Genomic DNA, 18,927 nt, shown 5'->3' with positions numbered 1-18,927 from the left:
CAGGAAAAACTGAAGACAGCTCGGGCCCCGCCAGGTGGGGGGCGCTCCCAGAGGAAGAAGCAGGATTGTCCGGTCCAGTGGAAGGCGGGCGGCCACGGCGGGGGGCCTGAGCCGGCACCACCTGATCATCCCGAAGCACATGTGCTGGTTTAAGTCTGTCAATAGAAACAGCCTCCTGTCGACCCCCAAAATCCAAAAGGAAATACTTCCGGCCCGGTTGAATAACCCTAAAGGGGCCGTCATACAGTGGACGCAGCGGAGGCCTATGAGCGTCATGCCTGACAAAAACAAACTGTGAGGAGTCCAACGACCTTGGAACAAAGGTGTCGGGCACACAATGGTGCACTGGGCCAGGAAGAGAAAACGAGTCTCTTGGGGGACGGAGAGACAGCACAGATGGAGCGAAGCACGGGGGTGGGCTCTCAGGCAAGAATTCCCCGGGGACCCGGAGGGGCTGACCGAGGACCAGTTCAGCCGGGGAAACCCCAAGGTCTTCTTTAACCGCGCAGCGCAACCCCAGTAAAACCCATGGAAGGCGGTCAACCCAGTTGCCATCTGTGAGAGAAGCATGGAACGCGGCCTTAAGCGACCGGTGGAAACGTTCGCACATCCCATTGGCCTGCGGGTGGTACGCAGTGGTTCGGTGGACCTTGACCCCCAGGCCGTCAGCCATGGCAGACCAAAGCTCGGAAACGAACTGGGGGCCCCTGTCTGAGGTGATGTCGGCGGGGGGACCGAAACGCGAAACCCACGTTGACAAAAATGCCCTGGCCACTGCTGCTGCTGTAGTGGACGCCAGAGGCACTGCCTCAGGCCAGCGGGTTGTGCGGTCCACTACAGTCAAAAGGTGCGTGAAACCTTGTGACTGCGGCAGAGGACCAACCAGATCCACATGCACATGATCAAAACGCCTCCCTGGAACGCGGAAGGATTCGAGGGGCGCCTGTGTGTGCCTATGGATCTTAGCACGTTGGCATGGGATGCACGCGGCTGCCCACTCTTTCACTGATTTACGAAGGCCCGGCCAAACGAACCTAGAGCTGACCAGCTTGACCGAGGCCCGGACGCCTGGATGAGAGAGGGCGTGTACGGAGTCGAAAACGCGACGACGCCACGAAAGGGGGACTACAGGGCGTGGACGGCTGGTGGAAACATCGCAAAGCAGGCTAGGCCCGCCGTTCCACACGGGTCTGTCCTCCAATACAAGGCCCGTTTGCGCAGACCGAAGGGCAAGGACGTCCGGGTCGGCCTGTTGGTCAGCGGCCATAGCCTCGAAGTCTATGCCAACATAAACGGGAGAGACCAGCACACGGGATAGACAGTCAGCCACGCAGTTGGACTTACCAGCCACGTGCTGAATGTCAGTTGTGAACTCTGAAATGGCTGCCAACTGGCGCTGCTGGCGCCCGCTCCACGGATCAGAGACCTTGGACATCGCGAATGTCAAAGGTTTATGATCGACGTATGCGGTGAAGCTCCGACCCTCGAGAAAAAAACGAAAATGCCGTGTCGCGAGGTGCAGGGCCAGCAACTCCCTGTCAAAAACGCTATATTTGCGCTCACTGTCGCTAAGTGTGTGACTAAAAAAAGCGAGCGGTTGCCAGACACCGGAGACCCGCTGTTCTAACACTGCGCCCACTGCCACGTCCGACGCGTCGGAGGTCAACGCAATCTCCGCCGACGGAAACAGGTGGGCCAGCAGGGCGGCGTTTGCCAGCGTGGTCTTGGCCCCAGAAAATGCCTGGATGCGTTCAGGGAGCCAATCAATCGGGTCCTTAGCTGTTTTACCCTTCAAGGCAGCATAGAGAGGCTGCAGCAGGTGCGCAGCTCTGGGGAGAAAGCGGTTGTAGAAATTGACCATCCCCAAGAACTCCTGCAGCGCTTTAATGGACGCAGAACGCAGAAAAGCCGAAACGGCCCGGACCTTGTCTGGCAACGGAACCACACCGTCAGCGGAAATGCGGTGGCCCAAGAAATCCAGAACCGGCAAGCCGAACTGGCACTTGGAGGGGTTGACGATCAGGCCGTGTGCCGCCAAGCGCTGGAAAACCTGATGCAGATGGGACGCGTGCTGACTCTCAGAGCAGCTGGCCACCAATATATCGTCAAGGTACACGAAGACGAAGGGCAGCCCGCGCAAAACAGAGTCCATCAACCGCTGAAAAGTCTGGGCGGCACCTTTCAGGCCGAACGGCATGCACAAAAATTCAAACAGGCCGAAAGGGGTAATAACGGCAGTTTTGGGGACATCTTCGGCGCGCACGGGAACCTGGTGATACCCCCGCACCAAGTCAATTTTAGAAAAAATCGAGGTGCCGGTGAGGTGGGCGGAAAAATCCTGGATGTGGGGAATGGGGTAACGGTCGTTCTCCGTGACATTATTCAAACGGCGAAAATCCCCACACGGCCGCCACCGACCGTCTGACTTGGGAACCATGTGTAGCGGAGAAGCCCAGGCACTATTCGAGCGCTGCACTATGCCGAGGCGCTCCATTGCGGCAAACTCTTCCCGAGCGACGGAGAGTTTCGCGGGGTCGAGGCGACACGCGCGTGCGAACACCGGCGGACCGACCGTCGGGATATAATGTTCAACCCCGTGCTTCGTTGCCGTGTTCGAGAAATTAGGAACAGTCAGTGAAGGGAACTCCAAGAGCAAACGCTGAAAAACATTCCCTGAAGTCACTAAATTAGCCCGATTCAGGGGCTCGATGGCGCGAGTGAAACAGGGTATTGAAGAAAAAGACAGTGCATCGATTAAGCGTCTGTTAGCGACATCGACCAGCAGTCCGTGGGCACAAAGAAAATCGGCGCCCAAAATAGGTACAGGGCTAGCGGCAACAACAAAGTTCCATTGGAAATCCCGACCATGAAAACAAACAGTCACGAACCTTTCCCCGAACGTTGCGATGGGCGAGCCATTAGCCGCAATAAGCTGCGGTCCGCAGCCCGCTGCTAAACTGTCGGCTCCGGACGGGGGAAGAAGGCTCTTCTGGGAGCCGGAGTCGACCAGGAAACATCTCCCAGAGCGCAAGTCTTCTATGAAGAGCAGTTTTTCTTTGTCGCCAGCGGTCGCGGCCGCTACAGCGCGCTGGCGGGGTCCATGTCCCAGGGTCGGAAAAGCACAAGGCGGCAGGCAGCGGCGCGCTCTGGTGCCAAAACGCTGATGGTAGAAACAGAGGTCCCGTCCGTGGTGTCGCTGTGCCGCGATCTTTGCCGTCAGCGAAGGATCGGAGACGTCGGGGCAGGTCAGTGGGGGAGTGGAAGGCGTCGCCGGCGAAGCTGGAACTAGGTCGTGATCGTGGAAAGTGCGGGTAGCCAGGAGAATACGATCCGCGTCCTCAGCCAGGGAGCGATAATCCTTCGTGCCCAGAAGCGGAGAGTTGGCGAGGCCGGCTCTCACGGCCGCAGGCAGCTGTCGGAGGAATATGTGGGCGAAGAGGAATCCCCCGTCGTCCGGTCCGAGAAAGGATAGCATGTGCTCCATCAGTTCGAGAGCCATACCGCCACCCAGGCCTGAGAGGGAGAGGAGCTTCTCGGCTCGCTCTGCGTCGGAGAGGGCATAGCGCCGAAGAAGCAGCTCCTTAAGGGCGGCGTACTTCCCTCGGGTGGGTGGGTCCCGGAGGAGAGTCAACGCACGACGGGTGGCTAGCGGGTCGAGAGAAGCCAATACATGGTGATATTTCGTGTCGTCAGCCGAGATGCCACGAAGGGCGAACTGAGCCTCCACGTGCACGAACCACGACGGGGGATCGTGAAGCCAAAAGTCCGGCAGCTCGAGCGCCACAGCAAACGTAGCTGCAGCCGGAGGCAGAGGGCTGGCGGCTGCTGTTGCATCCAGAGTGGAGTCGGTGCCACCATCGGACTGCAACATGTTCAAGTCAGGGGTCACCAATGTGGAGGTAAACACAGACGACACGAGAGCTCTCGATTGACACTGCTCGTTTATTATTTATCACCACACAACTGAACTCTTTTCCCTCCAAAACACAGCAACAACACTTCCTGAGAACTGGGTGTGAGTGGAGCCCTCCAGTGGTCCACCACAACATCACCTTTTATGACGGGTGTAGATGCTGAAGCTGAGGAAGGAAAAATGTATTCAGCCACTGCATGTATGACACCAGTCAAACATTTAGATACACCGAAGCAAGAAGATCCAAAGTATAAAGTATTGTACATTGAGAAATTTCCAGTAAACATATTTTCATCGAATGTAAACAGTTGATAAATGTGCCTCTTCAATTGGTAGAATCAGTATTTTAAAAAAACAAAGGTGTCAGTTACTTTACTCTCTTCAAAACCATTACTCTGCCCATCGTCAACTATCATGAACTTTATTAAAATATCAGGGCCAGAAACTAATTTTATTATGTCCGTGTACTACAAAGATATCCACTTACCTACTATAAGATGAACATTTGACCTTTGACCCAGCTGTGGAACGAGACATCTGTGCGGTCCTGCATCAGACAGCTAACGCAGACTGACAGTAACACAAACACAGCAGCAGACTAAGAGGAAAAGCTCTGCACAGTCAGCAGGTTAAACATGCTGTGTGACTGTGTGAGGGTAAGTGAGACCAGTAGCGGTTTTAGATACGGGCGACACGGGCGGTTGCCCGGGGCGGCATCGTGGTGGGGGCGGCATCACGGCTCGTTCTCATGCTGCCCCGACATCATCCCAGCGCATATTGGGAATGGCATTGGTTTTCTATCGCCCATTTGCTGGGAGTAAGGGCGCCCTCCGTTTGCGAGGTGCGCCTGCTGCTTGCGGCACAGGGAGGAGAGGGTGGGACGGCGGGGGATGCTCTGGCTGGCTGGAACAGCAAAAATTACCAACTCGCAAAATAAAACAAATTACAAACAAACCAACAAACACGAAAACACCAGACATTATGATACAGACTTATAATTTGCACCGATGTTTTTTCAAAATTCTATACGCGAAAAGTGAGCGCGAGACTCCTCGGTGCGCCTGCTCGCTGCTGAAGTCAAAGTAAACTTTATTGTCATCTCCGCTACATACAGTCCAGTTCGCCCAGGGCGCCAAACAGGCTAGGACCGCCACTGAGTGAGACCAAGATCTTGGAGTCTTTGTGAGAGCAACAGTTCACTGATGAGTTTCCACCGAAAGTTTGAATTTAAGATGATGTCCTAAAAAACACATGTACTGTTAACCATGAAATACACCAGCACTTCTAAACTATTTGTAACATAAAGCCCTCACCCCCACCCTTTTTTATTTTTAACCAATAATAGTAATAACACTAAAAATATAACATTACATATTTTGTCTTTGTACAGTCTTCAATGAATGAATGAATTAAAAACAAAAATTTAGAATACATAAAATAAAAAAAAAATATCAGTGCTGTTATGTTAAATGTGCAACTGAAGTTTTTATGCATCAAACACATGAACTGGTTTTATTGACCAAGTTTATTAAAATAAGGAAACTGTTTTTTTATTTATCATCATACATGATACAAAATTCAAACAAGAAAAACATATATACAGACAGTGTACATACTAATATACATGTTTATACTCAGTGTTGGGGAATAACGGAATACATGTACCGCCGTTACGTATTTAAAATACAAAATATGAGTAACTGTATTCCGTTACAGTTACCGTTTAAAAAGGTGGTATTTAGAATACAGTTACTTTGTTGAAATAAATACTTCCCTGTTTCATATTGTGGCGGGTCAGGACTGTTTGGGTTTTGTTTGACAGCTACGTTCTGTTGTTCCAGTCGGCAGCATTACGGTTGCCATGGTTACAGGGTGACGCTCTCTCTCTGCGTGTTTCCTGGGTGAGAGAGGCCTTTTTGTTGTTGTTGTGCTAAGCTAATAGGCAGAATGCTACAGGTATAGCTCTAAAGAATGTAGCATCATAGGCAGTGTAGTCCGTGCTGCAGGGAGAATGGACTGCCATACACGTGATGTGTCTGTGAGCGAGGGAGGGAGAAAAAGGAAAAATACGAGCTGTCATCGAGCAAAAACGGGAGCTGGAAGCATGTAAATATAATAATAACCACTGCAGCCAAGAAGAGAGCCTGACGAGCCCAGTTGTAAGTAAGCTATTAAGACTCGACTGTACACCGTGTTCGTGTTTTCTTCAGTTGGAGCAACGCCTCTCTCTGTCTCTCGCTAGCAAAGTTGACCCAGACAACAAAGTAAAGCTATTTTTCGGCTACGAGCCCGACACAGAACCCACCGTATTAGCCAGAGGTCCTTTACTACGGTTCGGAGCCGCGGACCTTCAGTAACAGTAATAAATCACAGCAATAGTACATTCACGTAGTTGTAAACAGCATGATAATATATTAAGTAATCCAAAGTATTCAGAATACGTTACTCTCATTGAGTAACGTAACAGAATACGTTACAGAATACATTTTGGGGCATGTATTCTGTATTCTGTATTGGAATACATTTTAAAAGTAACCTTCCCAACACTGTTTATACTATAAATATAACAAGAATAACACTATGTGGGTAGATTTTACAGGATGCTGCCATCTACTGGCTGATCGGCAGAAATGCTGTTTGTCAGAAATCTGTTTTTTATGACATCACTGAAACCTCCAGTCAGAGTTTATATCGTGCTGTCCAGTTGATCTAGTCCTCCACTCATTATTCATAGCAAGTTTTTTAACCCACTTAAAGTGAATAATGTTAATGCTTTGGAAATCTTGTTCAACTCGATCCAGCTGGTTTATCTCAGAATGAGTTGGCAGATGAGTTGTTCAGCTTCAGATCAGACTGAAGCCCTGAATCTAACAGCATTGTTACCTTGTTCAGTGAGTTGGGTGTAGTTTGTGTCTCCGCTGCAGGGGAAGGGCAGTGGGTTCAGGGGGCCATGCCTAACCACGCCTTCCCTATTTCAGAAGCCTCTGAGGCCTGAAGAATCAGTGTGGGACCAGAGCTGAATGAAAGCCGATCAAAGACTTCAGCTCCAAACATTGTAAATAAAGTGAAATGTACAAACATGTTACAAGCCTCAAACTAGAAACGTCAAAACTGGTTTATCATCATGTTGTTGTGAAGAGTTTCTATTCACAGTCTGAGATCTGCAGCTTCCAACTGTTGTTGTCAGTCCTGAGACTGGAGGCTAGGGTCTACCTACTGAAACCATCATCAAGAACTCACTGGTTGTCTGTGAGGAAGTCATCCTCTGTTTAAAATTGAAAGATAATTCAAAGATTGACTGAGTTATGCTAAATAAAATATAAGAAACTTTGAAATATGACTGAGAACAAACATACTGACAGAAACTGATATTTTATATTTACAGCACATAAAGAAAAATAATTTTTGTCTCTGACAGACTTACTTGTTTTAGACATTGCAGAAGAAGCCCACATCCACACAGGATCAGCAAGCCGCAGATAAATGAGACAATAATTACTCCCCTGCCTGAAAAAAATTAATTCAACAGTTTCAACAACATTAATAACATAATTTAGCATTAATGATGAAAGGATTTTAAAGACAAGAAGTGGAATTAGAGAATAATCAGTTTTATTCTGAAAGGTCAAAACGAGACCTTATTTACACATTTGTGATAATCAGAAGGTCAGGATGTGTTTATGCATGATTTTAGTCTGTTTGGAGTATTTTTAAAGATGATTTTGGCAAAGATCTGTGCTGTACAGAGTGAATAAATGAGCTTCATATTTGTGTAATCTTTAAAGAATTAATTTGTTTGTTTGTTTTATTTTTACCTTTGACTGTGGTTTCTTTAGTCATGTATGGTGGTTGGATGCTTCCAGATTGCTGAATTGTTTCTGTTTTCTCAGACTTTGATTCTGAAATCAAAGAAAAATAAAAAAATATGTCATATACAGTTGAAACTTTATGTAATATTTTGGCAGTGAATCAAGTTGCTCTGATGGCATATATGATCCTCACAGAAAATTCAGATGTTTTAATACAGCATCCTGTTTTGGGACCCAATAGTGTCAACTCCATTAATCAAACAGGATATTTATAAAGCAACTGTTTATATGAAGGTGGAAACTTTGTAAAGAAACCAAAACTTTTTGTTTGTCTCTTCTAAAAACTAAATGTTAGATTTACAAAGGATCCTTATATGTTTGGATCCAACCTTGATCTATTTTAACAGCTCACAGTGATCACTTGTGTATAAATGAATCCTCTTACCAGGGACGGTGACTCTGCAGCTGTTGGAGCCGCGGCCATAACCTGTGTCCACCTCACACAGGTACAGACCCGAGTCCTCAGTCCTGAGTCTGGACAGCTGGAGTCTGAGTCGTCCTTCTCTGAGGGCGTCTTTGTCACTCTGGACTCATCCTGAAAATTCTTTGTCCTGAACCTCTGAGAACTCGACACCATTATAAAGATAATACAGAGTTAAGTCATAATTCAGGCTACAGAGGATCTTCAGTGCTGAGATGGATGTGTCAGGTTTGGTGGTGAACGTCCACTCCAGTGTGATGTTGTGGTTCTCCTCTGCCTGATAGGAGCTCTGTGTCACATCCACTACAAATGATCCTGTTGAGGAGACAGAGAGGAGCAGACACACTCACAACTTTATACAATATCAGAACTGTGAAACACAGGAATAAACGAAGCATCATTTCTGTTATAAATCTAAAGAACTTCAAGGCCCCCACACCACAGCCTGTCATATTTGTCCATTTATTCAGAACGCCATAATCTGCTCCTTGTTGTTTTGGCTCCTGCAAAAGATGCTTTACGTTTCCAACATTTTGTTTCCAACAATCATGATGTCTAGAATCACATTTATTTATTTTTTTAACAATCTTTCCTTATTTGTTTACAGAAAGCAAAAAACAAACAGTACAAAATTAATAAATAATAATAAATCATATACCCTGATCTGTGTCTGCTCTGATCATAGATGAGTTTAAATGCTCAGCAGTTTTTGCTCACCTCTGCAGAGGACGAGTGTTAGAAGCAGCACAGCAGCAGAGAAGGCCGAGGGTCTGTGTGTGAAGATCACACTGATCTCCTGAAGAGCCATCACTCTTTACTCTGAAAATCAAAAAGCAAACCAAGCTTTCTGTTACTCTCTGCATCTCACAGGAAGCAGCCCAGCAGACTAATATAACATCATGTGTTTTATTGTAAATGTTACTGTTTCTGATCCTTTAACAACATTAAAGAAATCTCACCTCAAAGAAATTATTTAGTGACCACTGCAAACGAGTGCTGCTTTTTGAAAACTTTCAATTACAACAAAAAGAGAACATTTATTTGAGGATTTTAAGTTCAGAGCTTCTCTGTGATGTGTTTCTTCATCTGTCTACTCTGAGCAACATCTCCAGACTGCAGATCCTGTACTGTTGATCAATGAGTTCCTCCACTCTGTAACAATAACAGGAAAACAGGTTCAGTCCCAGTGAAGTCACATTCAAGAAGCTGTTTCAGTGTTTAGCTATTAAGCGATTTCAAAATAGTTTATATGTAAAGAGACCTTTAGATCATCACTGATTACATAACAGAGGGCAATGATTTTAAATGTATTCTGGTCAGGCTTGTACTGAGACAAAAAAATCAGCCTGGAAGTTTTTGTCCAGGCAGATCCAGGCATCATTGTCAAAAAAAAAAAAAAAGAATAAATAACTAATATATCTTTATATATTAATATATCTAGCTTTCAATGAGACGTGACGTGACGTCATTCTCGCTATAATCCATTTCTAACATACTGTAAAAAGAAAAGCTATGAAGCACATCCATAATTTGCATGACAAATGGATTTTTTCAGTTTCTTTTTTATTCCTGTGACACAAAAAGTCCCCGCACCCACAGATGCTGTGAGATAGTATATGTTTGTTTACAGTGTTTCTTGGTGCTTTTTGTCTGCTGACATGTCAGTTATTTAACATATTTTATTGCATTTATTTATTTTCGATTCCACCTTTTTTTTTTTTTTTTCACTTATATCTGTGTTGCATACACATTCAATTCAGTTCAATTGAATTTAATTCAATTCAATTCAAAACAATAGAATTCATTTTATTTATATAGCGGCAAATCACAACAACAGTCGCCTCAAGACGCTTTATATTGTAAGGTAGACCCTACAATAATACATACAGAGAAAACCCAACAATCATATGACCCCCTGTGAGCAAGCACTTTGGCGACAGTGGGAAGGAAAAACTCCCTTTTAACAGGAAGAAACCTCTGCAGGACAGGCTCAGGGAGGGGCGGGGCCATCTGCTGCGACCGGTTGGGGTGACAGAAGGAACACAGCATAAAGACATGCTGTGGAAGAGAGATTAATAACAAGTATGATTCAGTGTAGAGAGGTCTGTGCGCCTTAGCATATGCTACTTCTGGTGGGGAAACTCCTGTAGGGCATTTCGTTTCCAGTGTGATATTCACGCCTTGTTTACAGTCGGGTTTTTGAAAACAAGTCAACCAAATGGATGAATCAAACGGCGATTTACATTTCTCATGATGTCTTGGGCATTTACCGAATATATCTGTACATGATGTTCATCAATTTGTCAATATTTTTTGTCCTGCGCCTCAGAGCAAAAGAGAGAAAGGATTCAAATTTTACATTTCTCAGTACTTGTATAATCTTGAAGGTAAGTCACAACATACCCTTCATAAATACTAATATATAGAGACACTTACCAGCAATCATTCATTATTATTATTATTTTTTTATATCCTGTGGCTTTTTATTCACGGTTTGTTGATATGCTGTGTAGGTGTGTACTTGAAATTTCTAGCTGATATTGACTTTATGGGGGAAACATCTGGCTTTCACTAATGTTCACCTGTAGTTTGAATTCTGGACATTTGCCTGTTTAAATCATAAGAACTGTCACTATACAGAGATGTGCTTCTGTTGAGTGACGTAAACAACCAATCGATCTAAACTCTTCAAACATCAAAATCGATCATTTGATTTTTTTTATGACACAGCAATGGTGAGTGTTCACCTTCTGCTCTTTGTAACTTAATGCGATCTTTCCGTTTTTGTATTTTGGACATGATTTTGGAGTCCACCTTTGCAGTAGCAATTGACCGCAAAATAAAGCTACCCGATGTAAGACTCTACAATTGGTCTTAAAACAGGAAGTTAGCATTTTCTCGTGCACAGGGTTTATTAACACATAGTGAGTGAGAAAGGTGACTGAAGAAGAAATATTCAGTGCATGATGGGAATCCCCCAGCAGCCTACGTCTATTGCAGCATAACTAAGGGAGGATTCAGGGTCACCTGGTCCAGCCCTAACTATATGCTTTAGCAAAAAGGAAAGTTTTAAGCCTAATCCTGAAAGTAGAGATAGTGTCTGTCTCCTGAATCCAAACTGGAAGCTGGGACAATAACCATGAGACACCAACACAACATTACTGGAATAAGTGATATAACATTGAGCATAAATGTCAGCATGAACCACAAGTCTTTGGTATAGTGCTCCCTCCCCTTGAGCCAAAATTATATTTTCTTTTGAACATAGAAAAAGCGAGCTCTCTAGCTTTGATTGACAGAGAGCAGAACAAACCAGATGACTCAATGATGAGTTTAACCAAACACCTCCAAACTTTAAGGATTATTTCTGAGGACCAAACTGACTCTGCCCCCAAACAGCTGAAAAGTCGTGTTAACTGATGATTGTCACAGTTCAACACAGACAGGTAAAGGCTCAATTTCATCTTAGAATAAGTTTTGTAACTTTAGTAAACGTGCTTCATCTTTAGTCCTTTCAGACAGCTGGGCTCCTGAGTTTGTGCTAAAGAGTCATTTTCAAAGGAGAAACCGAAACAATCCGTGTGATTTGACTCCACCCACTCTGTAAACAGCAGTAGTCTGTGTGTATGTAGCTGCCATGACAGAAAGAAACATGCCGCTGCAGTCAGCTCTGTGTTTTATCTTTATTTGGCAAATACATTAAAGAAAAGTGTTTAATGGTGGCCCATGAAACACTCACTGCACACAGGACAGGGACTATCAAAATAAAACAGGAAACACACGACAGGCACAGACTTGACACTGAACAGAGGGAACACAGGACGGGAGTAACAAACTGCGTCATGAGACATGACTTACCCAAGAACTAGAAATCACAAAACAATAAAGGACCTGTCAGTATGTGCTGACATGTGTATGTGCTCACAGTTTGACTTCATTCAGAATTCATTCAGTAACATGTAGGAAAAAAAATCCCAGTTCTTCATCACAAATTTTAATGTTTTGTTATAAGTTTCTTGTTTGTTTGTCACCTGACTGAAAAAAACAAAAAAACAAAAACAAAACAACAACAAAAAAAACAAAACAGAAAAAGCAAACAAATAAAAACAAGACTTACCACAGATAAAGACCCCAGACTCCGACACAGTGATCCAAACTGTCGCTGTCAAAGTGAAATGAGTTGCTGGAGCCGAGCAGGAAACTGGTTACTGCAAACCAGACACTCCGGTCAGATCAGTTTCTAATGTTTATTGCTGCACATTCATTGGTCTATTTATCAGATAAACCCTGAGCATGACGAACGCAGAGGCAGCTGACCTTGATTGAATATCGCACCAGATCAGTACAGATGATGTGTAAACCAAAGAGGAGCTGAAAATGTTTTTGGTAGCATTTGCATTTCATTCTGTCTGTAAACACAACAGCTCTAAAGCTGTTGTGTTTACAACAGCTTTAGAGCTGTTTTGAATGTATTCTGATAAAACTCTGTTAGCTGTAGAGCAGGATCATGTTATAATAATCCAGTCAAATTTGATTTATATCCACTGAGGTCTTCACGGTCAACTTCATGACTTGGTGGAAAATTGAGAAAAAGCCTTAAAACTTTGAAACTATGTGTTACGTCCCCACATGAAAGCTAGGCGAAGAGGGTGGGGGACAGTAACAGTTGGATCCGGGTTGAAATGAAAAGGACGCCAGGCAGAGGTGTTTAACACAAAATAAATCTTTATTATAATTAATTAACCCAATAATCATATAAGCAGTAACAACAGAAAGAGACAGCAATGCTGCTTTAATGATAAATTAGACAGGCCAACCCAAAGAGATGGTGACCGCTTCAACCAAGAAAACAACTATAAGGATTCAACAGAAAAAGACAGCAACGCTGCCATTAGCAATAACCAGGCAGGCCAAACCAAGTAATGGAGGCTGCTGTCACTTAAGCAAAACCACTGCTCAGTTGAGTTACTCACAACAAGCCACGCATGGTGGGGCTGGTCACACACACACAGCAGGCCTTTTCCACACCTAGACCAGAAGCACACACTGACCAGCACAGTGGAAATCCACCAGAAGCCTCCCCCACACCCACACTGCTCTCCTCCAGCTTATATGGAGGGTAATTGGTGATAAACGAGGGCAGATGAGCGCACAGTGTAATGTCAACATTGTCAAATAGAGATTTAAATATCATATCACAACTGTCCTCTGATCTCTTCCTAAATTCAACAGATAAACCTGAAAGTCAAAATAATGCTATACAGAGCCGTTTATTTAAAACTATATCATTGTTGGTACTGACAGCATGTAGGGAACGATGTATGGGGATTGTACATATCAGGTTACTTTGGAACTCTGATGTCTTCGTCTTTATCAAACTTTCATAAAATGTATTTCATTTCATTCATAAGATTAGTTTTAAAACACTTTAAAAGCGAGTGTGTGACATCATTGCATCCATCTTTTTTTATATAGTCTTTTATACAGGCCTGAAGCACCTTCACCCACAGTAAGAACTCCCACTCTGACTGCAGCAGTCACACAGAGACATGTTTGTATGCTGGAAGCAGAGACTCACACTCATGTGTGAAACAAGTCAGTGTGTTTAATGTTTTGACACAGAAATCAAATAGTGACCTCTAGTGTCTTGCTCTGGTATTGCACCGAAAGGACACAGCACAGCTGGAGCTCTGTGTGTTCAGCCTCTGAAGTCTGCAGGTGAACCAGCCTGTAGCTCCAGGTCGGCTGCAGAGTTTCTGACCTCAAAAGACAAACATCAGAGGTCTTTGTGATCAGATCAGGATCTGTGTGTCCTTCCTTTCATTCCTGACTCTGACATCAGCTCACAGCTTCAAATGAGTGACTGGTGTTAAGATTAAAACTGAAAACCAAACTTATATATATTGTTCTTTTCACTCAGTCTGAGACACAGAGAGAAAACATGAAACATTTCAGTGTTTTTAAAACAAGGTGAAGCTCAAATATTCACATATTCACTGAACATCAGGACAACAACTGTAAACATCTGGCCAGAGTCAAAGTGTCCTGCTACACATGGTCTGCTCCATATTTGTTTTTCTCGAAACACTGAAAATGCGAACATTAACATTTTAACTTTACATTAATATGTATGCATGTTTATATGCAGACACAAAGATAGTTTTGCTGCAACATTAGCCTCGTAAATTTCAACTTGGTTTTATAATTATCGACCATTTAAGGAGTTAAAAACTACATCATTTGTGTTGATCTGTTTATTTACCCAGGAGGCATGTATTATATTATAAATTATCTACTATTTATTTAAGACATTTTTAATAAACTCACAACATTTTTTACAACAAGGAATCAAAAATATACCAAAACATTTAAATTAAAACATTAAACATGAGAACAAAGTAAAACAGGGGGGGGGGGGGGGGGGAGAGAGAGAGAGAGAGAGAGGGGGTGTTTTTGTTTTCAATCTTATGAAGTGGAATAAAACATGTTCCAGCTGTGTTTGGAGGGGTCACTGGGAGCTGCTTTCACTTGCTGGTGTCACGGTGAAGAAAATGAGCCCAGTTCTTTGTATGTGTGCTCATGCTTTTCAGATCAGGATGATTCTGATAAAAGAGCTGCTTTTTTATTTGAACCTGTTATAATGTAAGTCTGTGCAGTAAGTGCAGTCACAGGGCTCTGGCTGGACTCCCTGTAATGTTCCTCAGTTCTTTAACTATTTTAAATAACAGCTGCCACCTGTGGACTCAGACGTGTGATTCAGAAATATACAGGGACTCTATGTGAATGTGCTCTAACAAAGGCCTGACCAAAATACTTCAGAAAAAAAGTCAAATATCTTCATCAGAAATAAAAATCTATGAAGTCTAATCCTTCTTTCAGAACTCAGCTGAGAATCATGAAGATTTAATCTTGTTTCAGTGTCAGAGTCACTCTGAGCTGTCGTCACTTTCAGTGACACTTTGTGAAGGAGTACTGCTAATAGTGAATTTAATTTAGCAAAAATCTAAATGGACTTTTGTGTAACAGCTACAATGAGTACATACCCCATTAGGAAAGTATGAATAAGGGACTAACAGAGTATTTAGATGCACATTTGTATTTGTAATGATTAAGACATGAACTCATTGTTCGTAAAATGTTTGATTTCACAGTGTAATTCAGGCAGTTATTAGTTGTTAGTTAAGTATTTTGTGTGAGCTCGTTTAGAGTGAGGACTATTTTTGCCTTTTAAAGCATTTATAAATGAAAATGAAGACTCAAACAAGTCTCAGCTTCACAACAGAAAAATTACAAACAGATACAAAACATGCAAATATTTATTTCCAGATTCAAAAATAATTGTTTATGAATCACTTACTTTATAAATGATGCTATGAGATAATTATATATGAGATTTTTAAAAGCTCCAATGACTTCCTCCGTGGCTGCCACTTTGACTATGGAAAAATTAAAGAGACTGTAGAGGTCTGTGTGTCCCTCCATGGACTGCCTGTAACATCATTCATGCTGAACGATTTTACAGACAGCACTGTGTTCTCCACGTCTTCTCCAGATCCTTTCACATCTGTCTCGTGCTCTTAGGTGAACCTGCTGTCATCTGTGAGGAGCACAGGGCTTGTTGACCTGGCAGTTCTGGTATTCTGTGGCAAATGTCAGTCAGGCTCCACAGTGCTGGGCAGTGAGCACAGTGCCCACTAGAAACAGTCAGAAAAGATGACAAGGGAAAACTGTGAGTCGCCTCCACCTGTAAAACCATTGTTGGCCCTCTGCTGCTCCTGTTGTTCATTTCATCAACCTGCTCTGCTACTTCAGGGACCACATCAATATCCCAGACATTTCAGTGACTTGATGCTACACTCTGATCACAAAGTGTTACTTTACATTTTGACAATAACCTAACCTGAATTTTTTAAAAAAAGTGCATATTTACCTGAAACACACTCGCTTTTCACATCTGATGAAAACAAAAACTTCATCAAACGGATGCTGAATGGTTCGTTGCTGCTTGCAGGCTCATTGGATAGGAGCGTTTTGTGAGTGGCTCAGAAGCCTGCGACAGATTTGGAGGTCAGAGGACAAAGTAGTTTAATATTTATGTTTCTCTGTTTCTAATTTCTTAGATTCATATCTCTACTCTAGAAGCATTTTAGTGTGGGCCAGTGTACATGAGCTCAAGCAAAAAGATGAGAGAAGCTTCAGCATTCGAAAATCCCTTTATTGCACCAGCTTTTATGTGCTGTCCAGTTTCTGCTGCGCCACCCACAGGAAGTGTTTCATCCATCAGTGAAGCACCTTGAGGCGACTGTTGTTGTGATTTGGTGCTATATAGATAAAATTGAATTGAATTGATATCAAAGTTTGTCTCCTTCAGTCTCAGAGAAACAGAATATATATTTAAACATTATAGTACAAAATAAATACTTTCACCAGTAAAACATCATTTTCCAAAACACTTTTGAAGCACAACTGAAACTCAAGTGTTTTGTTATTGACTCTGTGCACATGCACAATCTTCATGCACTGACCCTGGATCAGTATTTAGTCAAATGTGTTGAGTTTGATGAGCAGCTCACAGCTGGAGCTCTGTGTGTTCAGTCTGAAGGTTTCAGGTAAACCAGCCTGTAGCTCCAGGTCGGCTGCACAGTTTGTGACATCAGAGCTCCTTCTGTTCACATCAGGCTGCTCTCGTCCTTCCTTCTACTCCCACATTTATACTGTGAGCAGCTCTGACTGACAACATGCTGTCACACTGAAAACTTCACATCTGCTTCTTCCTCCTCAACAACTGATCTTTACAGTCTGATCTGCAGCTTCAAGGACCTCTCTGCTCCTGACTGTGTGCTGCTTTCATTCACATTCAGACCTTCTTCCTGCAGTCATTACAGAGTGACAGTAGGGGGCGCCAAATGTGACTGCAGGTGTTAGTTGATGAAGTGCTGATTTGTTTGCACTGGAACAGTTTGTCAAATCTGCTTGTTAACGTCATGTTGATACAATTTATTTTTACAGACTAACATTTAGTTACATTTTGGATCATCAGTTGTCATCAGTGGTGATTCTGACATCTGAAAGGTGGTAAATGTGAGTGTAGACAGACAGGATGACAGCTTTTAGTAACATTTTGGAGTATTTCATCACATTGTGCCGTAGTTATAAAATTATAAAGCTGACATATTGATGAAACTGCACATCTTCTCTTAGCAGCACACAGCAGTAGGGATGGGTACCTGTATCCGGTGCCATGATGGCACCGGTTCTGACATAAACGGTAACCAGACCGAAAAGCAGCGCACATTTCGGTGCTTTATTTCGGTACTTTTTTTTTCCTGAGCTGTGATACACTTTAGATTCTAGCCAATCATTTTACGTTTCCGAGGATAGTAGGCGGGTCCATGTACGTACGTTCTTGTAGAGCAGAGCTACAGATTAAAAATACCCAAGGCGAAGCGGTCAAAAGTCTGGCTGTACTTCACAGCAAAAGATGCAAACTCAGCAGCCTGCAACAAGTGCTGTAGCAGTCCCCTGGACCAAGGAAAAAATAGAGAGAGCCTCGACGGGTGCAGTAATTTTTACTTTGAGATTCATTCAGAATCTAACAGTGCTGAGGTGCGCCAATGCACCGTGAAAACTGAACAGAAACACAAAATACATTTTCTTAGGCACGTATTACAAATATGAACTCAAATAAAAAAGAAAATACAACAAAATATCAACTAAGCAAACAAATACAACTTAAAACATGTACCTCGCTCCGCATTCCAAGGGCTGCAAATTGTTAATTTCGCTAGAGTCCAGTATCACGCTGCTTCACGCTTCATTGAGAGCTGCCTATTGGGACATGTGCGCCACAAAAACCGGTCTGAGCTGGAAGTGCAGCTTGCCGCTAACTAAGCAACAGAGCCCTCTACTGGACACTACGCGTAGCTGTTCAGGCTGATCAATAAACAAAACTGGACCTTTACAAGTGCTTTAAGCTGATACTGTGATACTGTCAAAGGAGGTAACACCTCAAATCCGATGAAACACCTGGCGACGCATAGCATTTTTTTTAAAAGCCGAGAAATGTGCCGTATTTGATAGCTTGCTGCGAGACCTCACACCGAGCACATCTACTGCGGGTGTGGTGCCTGTTATTGGACCCGGAGTTAGCAACATCCCCCAAAAACCTACAGTCCTACAGTCCTGGCCCCTAGCCCTGCCAGTGTAGCAGAAATGATGAGGATGATGATGCAGCAGCAGCCGTTCTTCTCTGCGTGAGTAGCTTAATGTTGTTCGTGTGTAATTTACGTTGAGTAGGCTAACCACGTTATTACATTAATACATGTAAGGTGAACTAGCAAACATCATCATAGCTACATCCGGCTGTCTTCTTGTTTGATGGCAGATACTCCCTTCACCCTGGCCAAAAAGGCTAAAATGACCAAAGAAAAAGTGGAAAACAGGTAAACATGAGAGGTTTTTGGACAAAGTTTGTGTTTTTTCCATTGTTTAAGCACTGCTTCCAGCCAAGAATGATACCATATATGCCCTATAGCTGCAGAAAAGGCTAACATTGTTATCTTTTTACAAAAAAACAGCTAAACATGAGAGGTTTTTGGACCAATTTTGTGTTCTCCATTCTTTAAGCACCGGTTTGAGCACCGTTTAAGCACCGGCACGTTTCAAAAGTACCGGTTTGGCGCCAGTATCAGATAAAACCTAAACGATAACCATCCCTACCCAGC

At 43.5% G+C, this 18,927-nt stretch overlaps 1 protein-coding gene and 1 long non-coding RNA gene across 2 annotated transcripts in view; one reads left to right on the top strand and one right to left on the bottom strand.

Annotated features, from left to right (window-relative positions):
- LOC146522936 (uncharacterized) overlaps positions 1-18,927 on the top strand; it is a 138,896-nt gene that overhangs the window by 53,174 nt on the left and 66,795 nt on the right. The window lies entirely within an intron of this gene.
- On the bottom strand, positions 7,328-12,462 carry LOC146522945 (uncharacterized). Its single transcript, XR_014871152.1, has 6 exons — positions 12,321-12,462; positions 9,163-9,355; positions 8,921-9,022; positions 8,168-8,518; positions 7,729-7,812; positions 7,328-7,420 (listed from the first exon to the last, which is right to left on the bottom strand). It is a non-coding gene; the product is annotated as an uncharacterized LOC146522945 (long non-coding RNA).

This window comes from Neolamprologus multifasciatus, chromosome 3 (genome assembly GCF_963576455.1).
Source record: "Neolamprologus multifasciatus chromosome 3, fNeoMul1.2, whole genome shotgun sequence".
Taxonomy (NCBI): domain Eukaryota; kingdom Metazoa; phylum Chordata; class Actinopteri; order Cichliformes; family Cichlidae; genus Neolamprologus; species Neolamprologus multifasciatus.
Note: the sequence above shows the minus strand (reverse complement) of the source record. Positions and strands in the feature narration are given on the sequence as shown.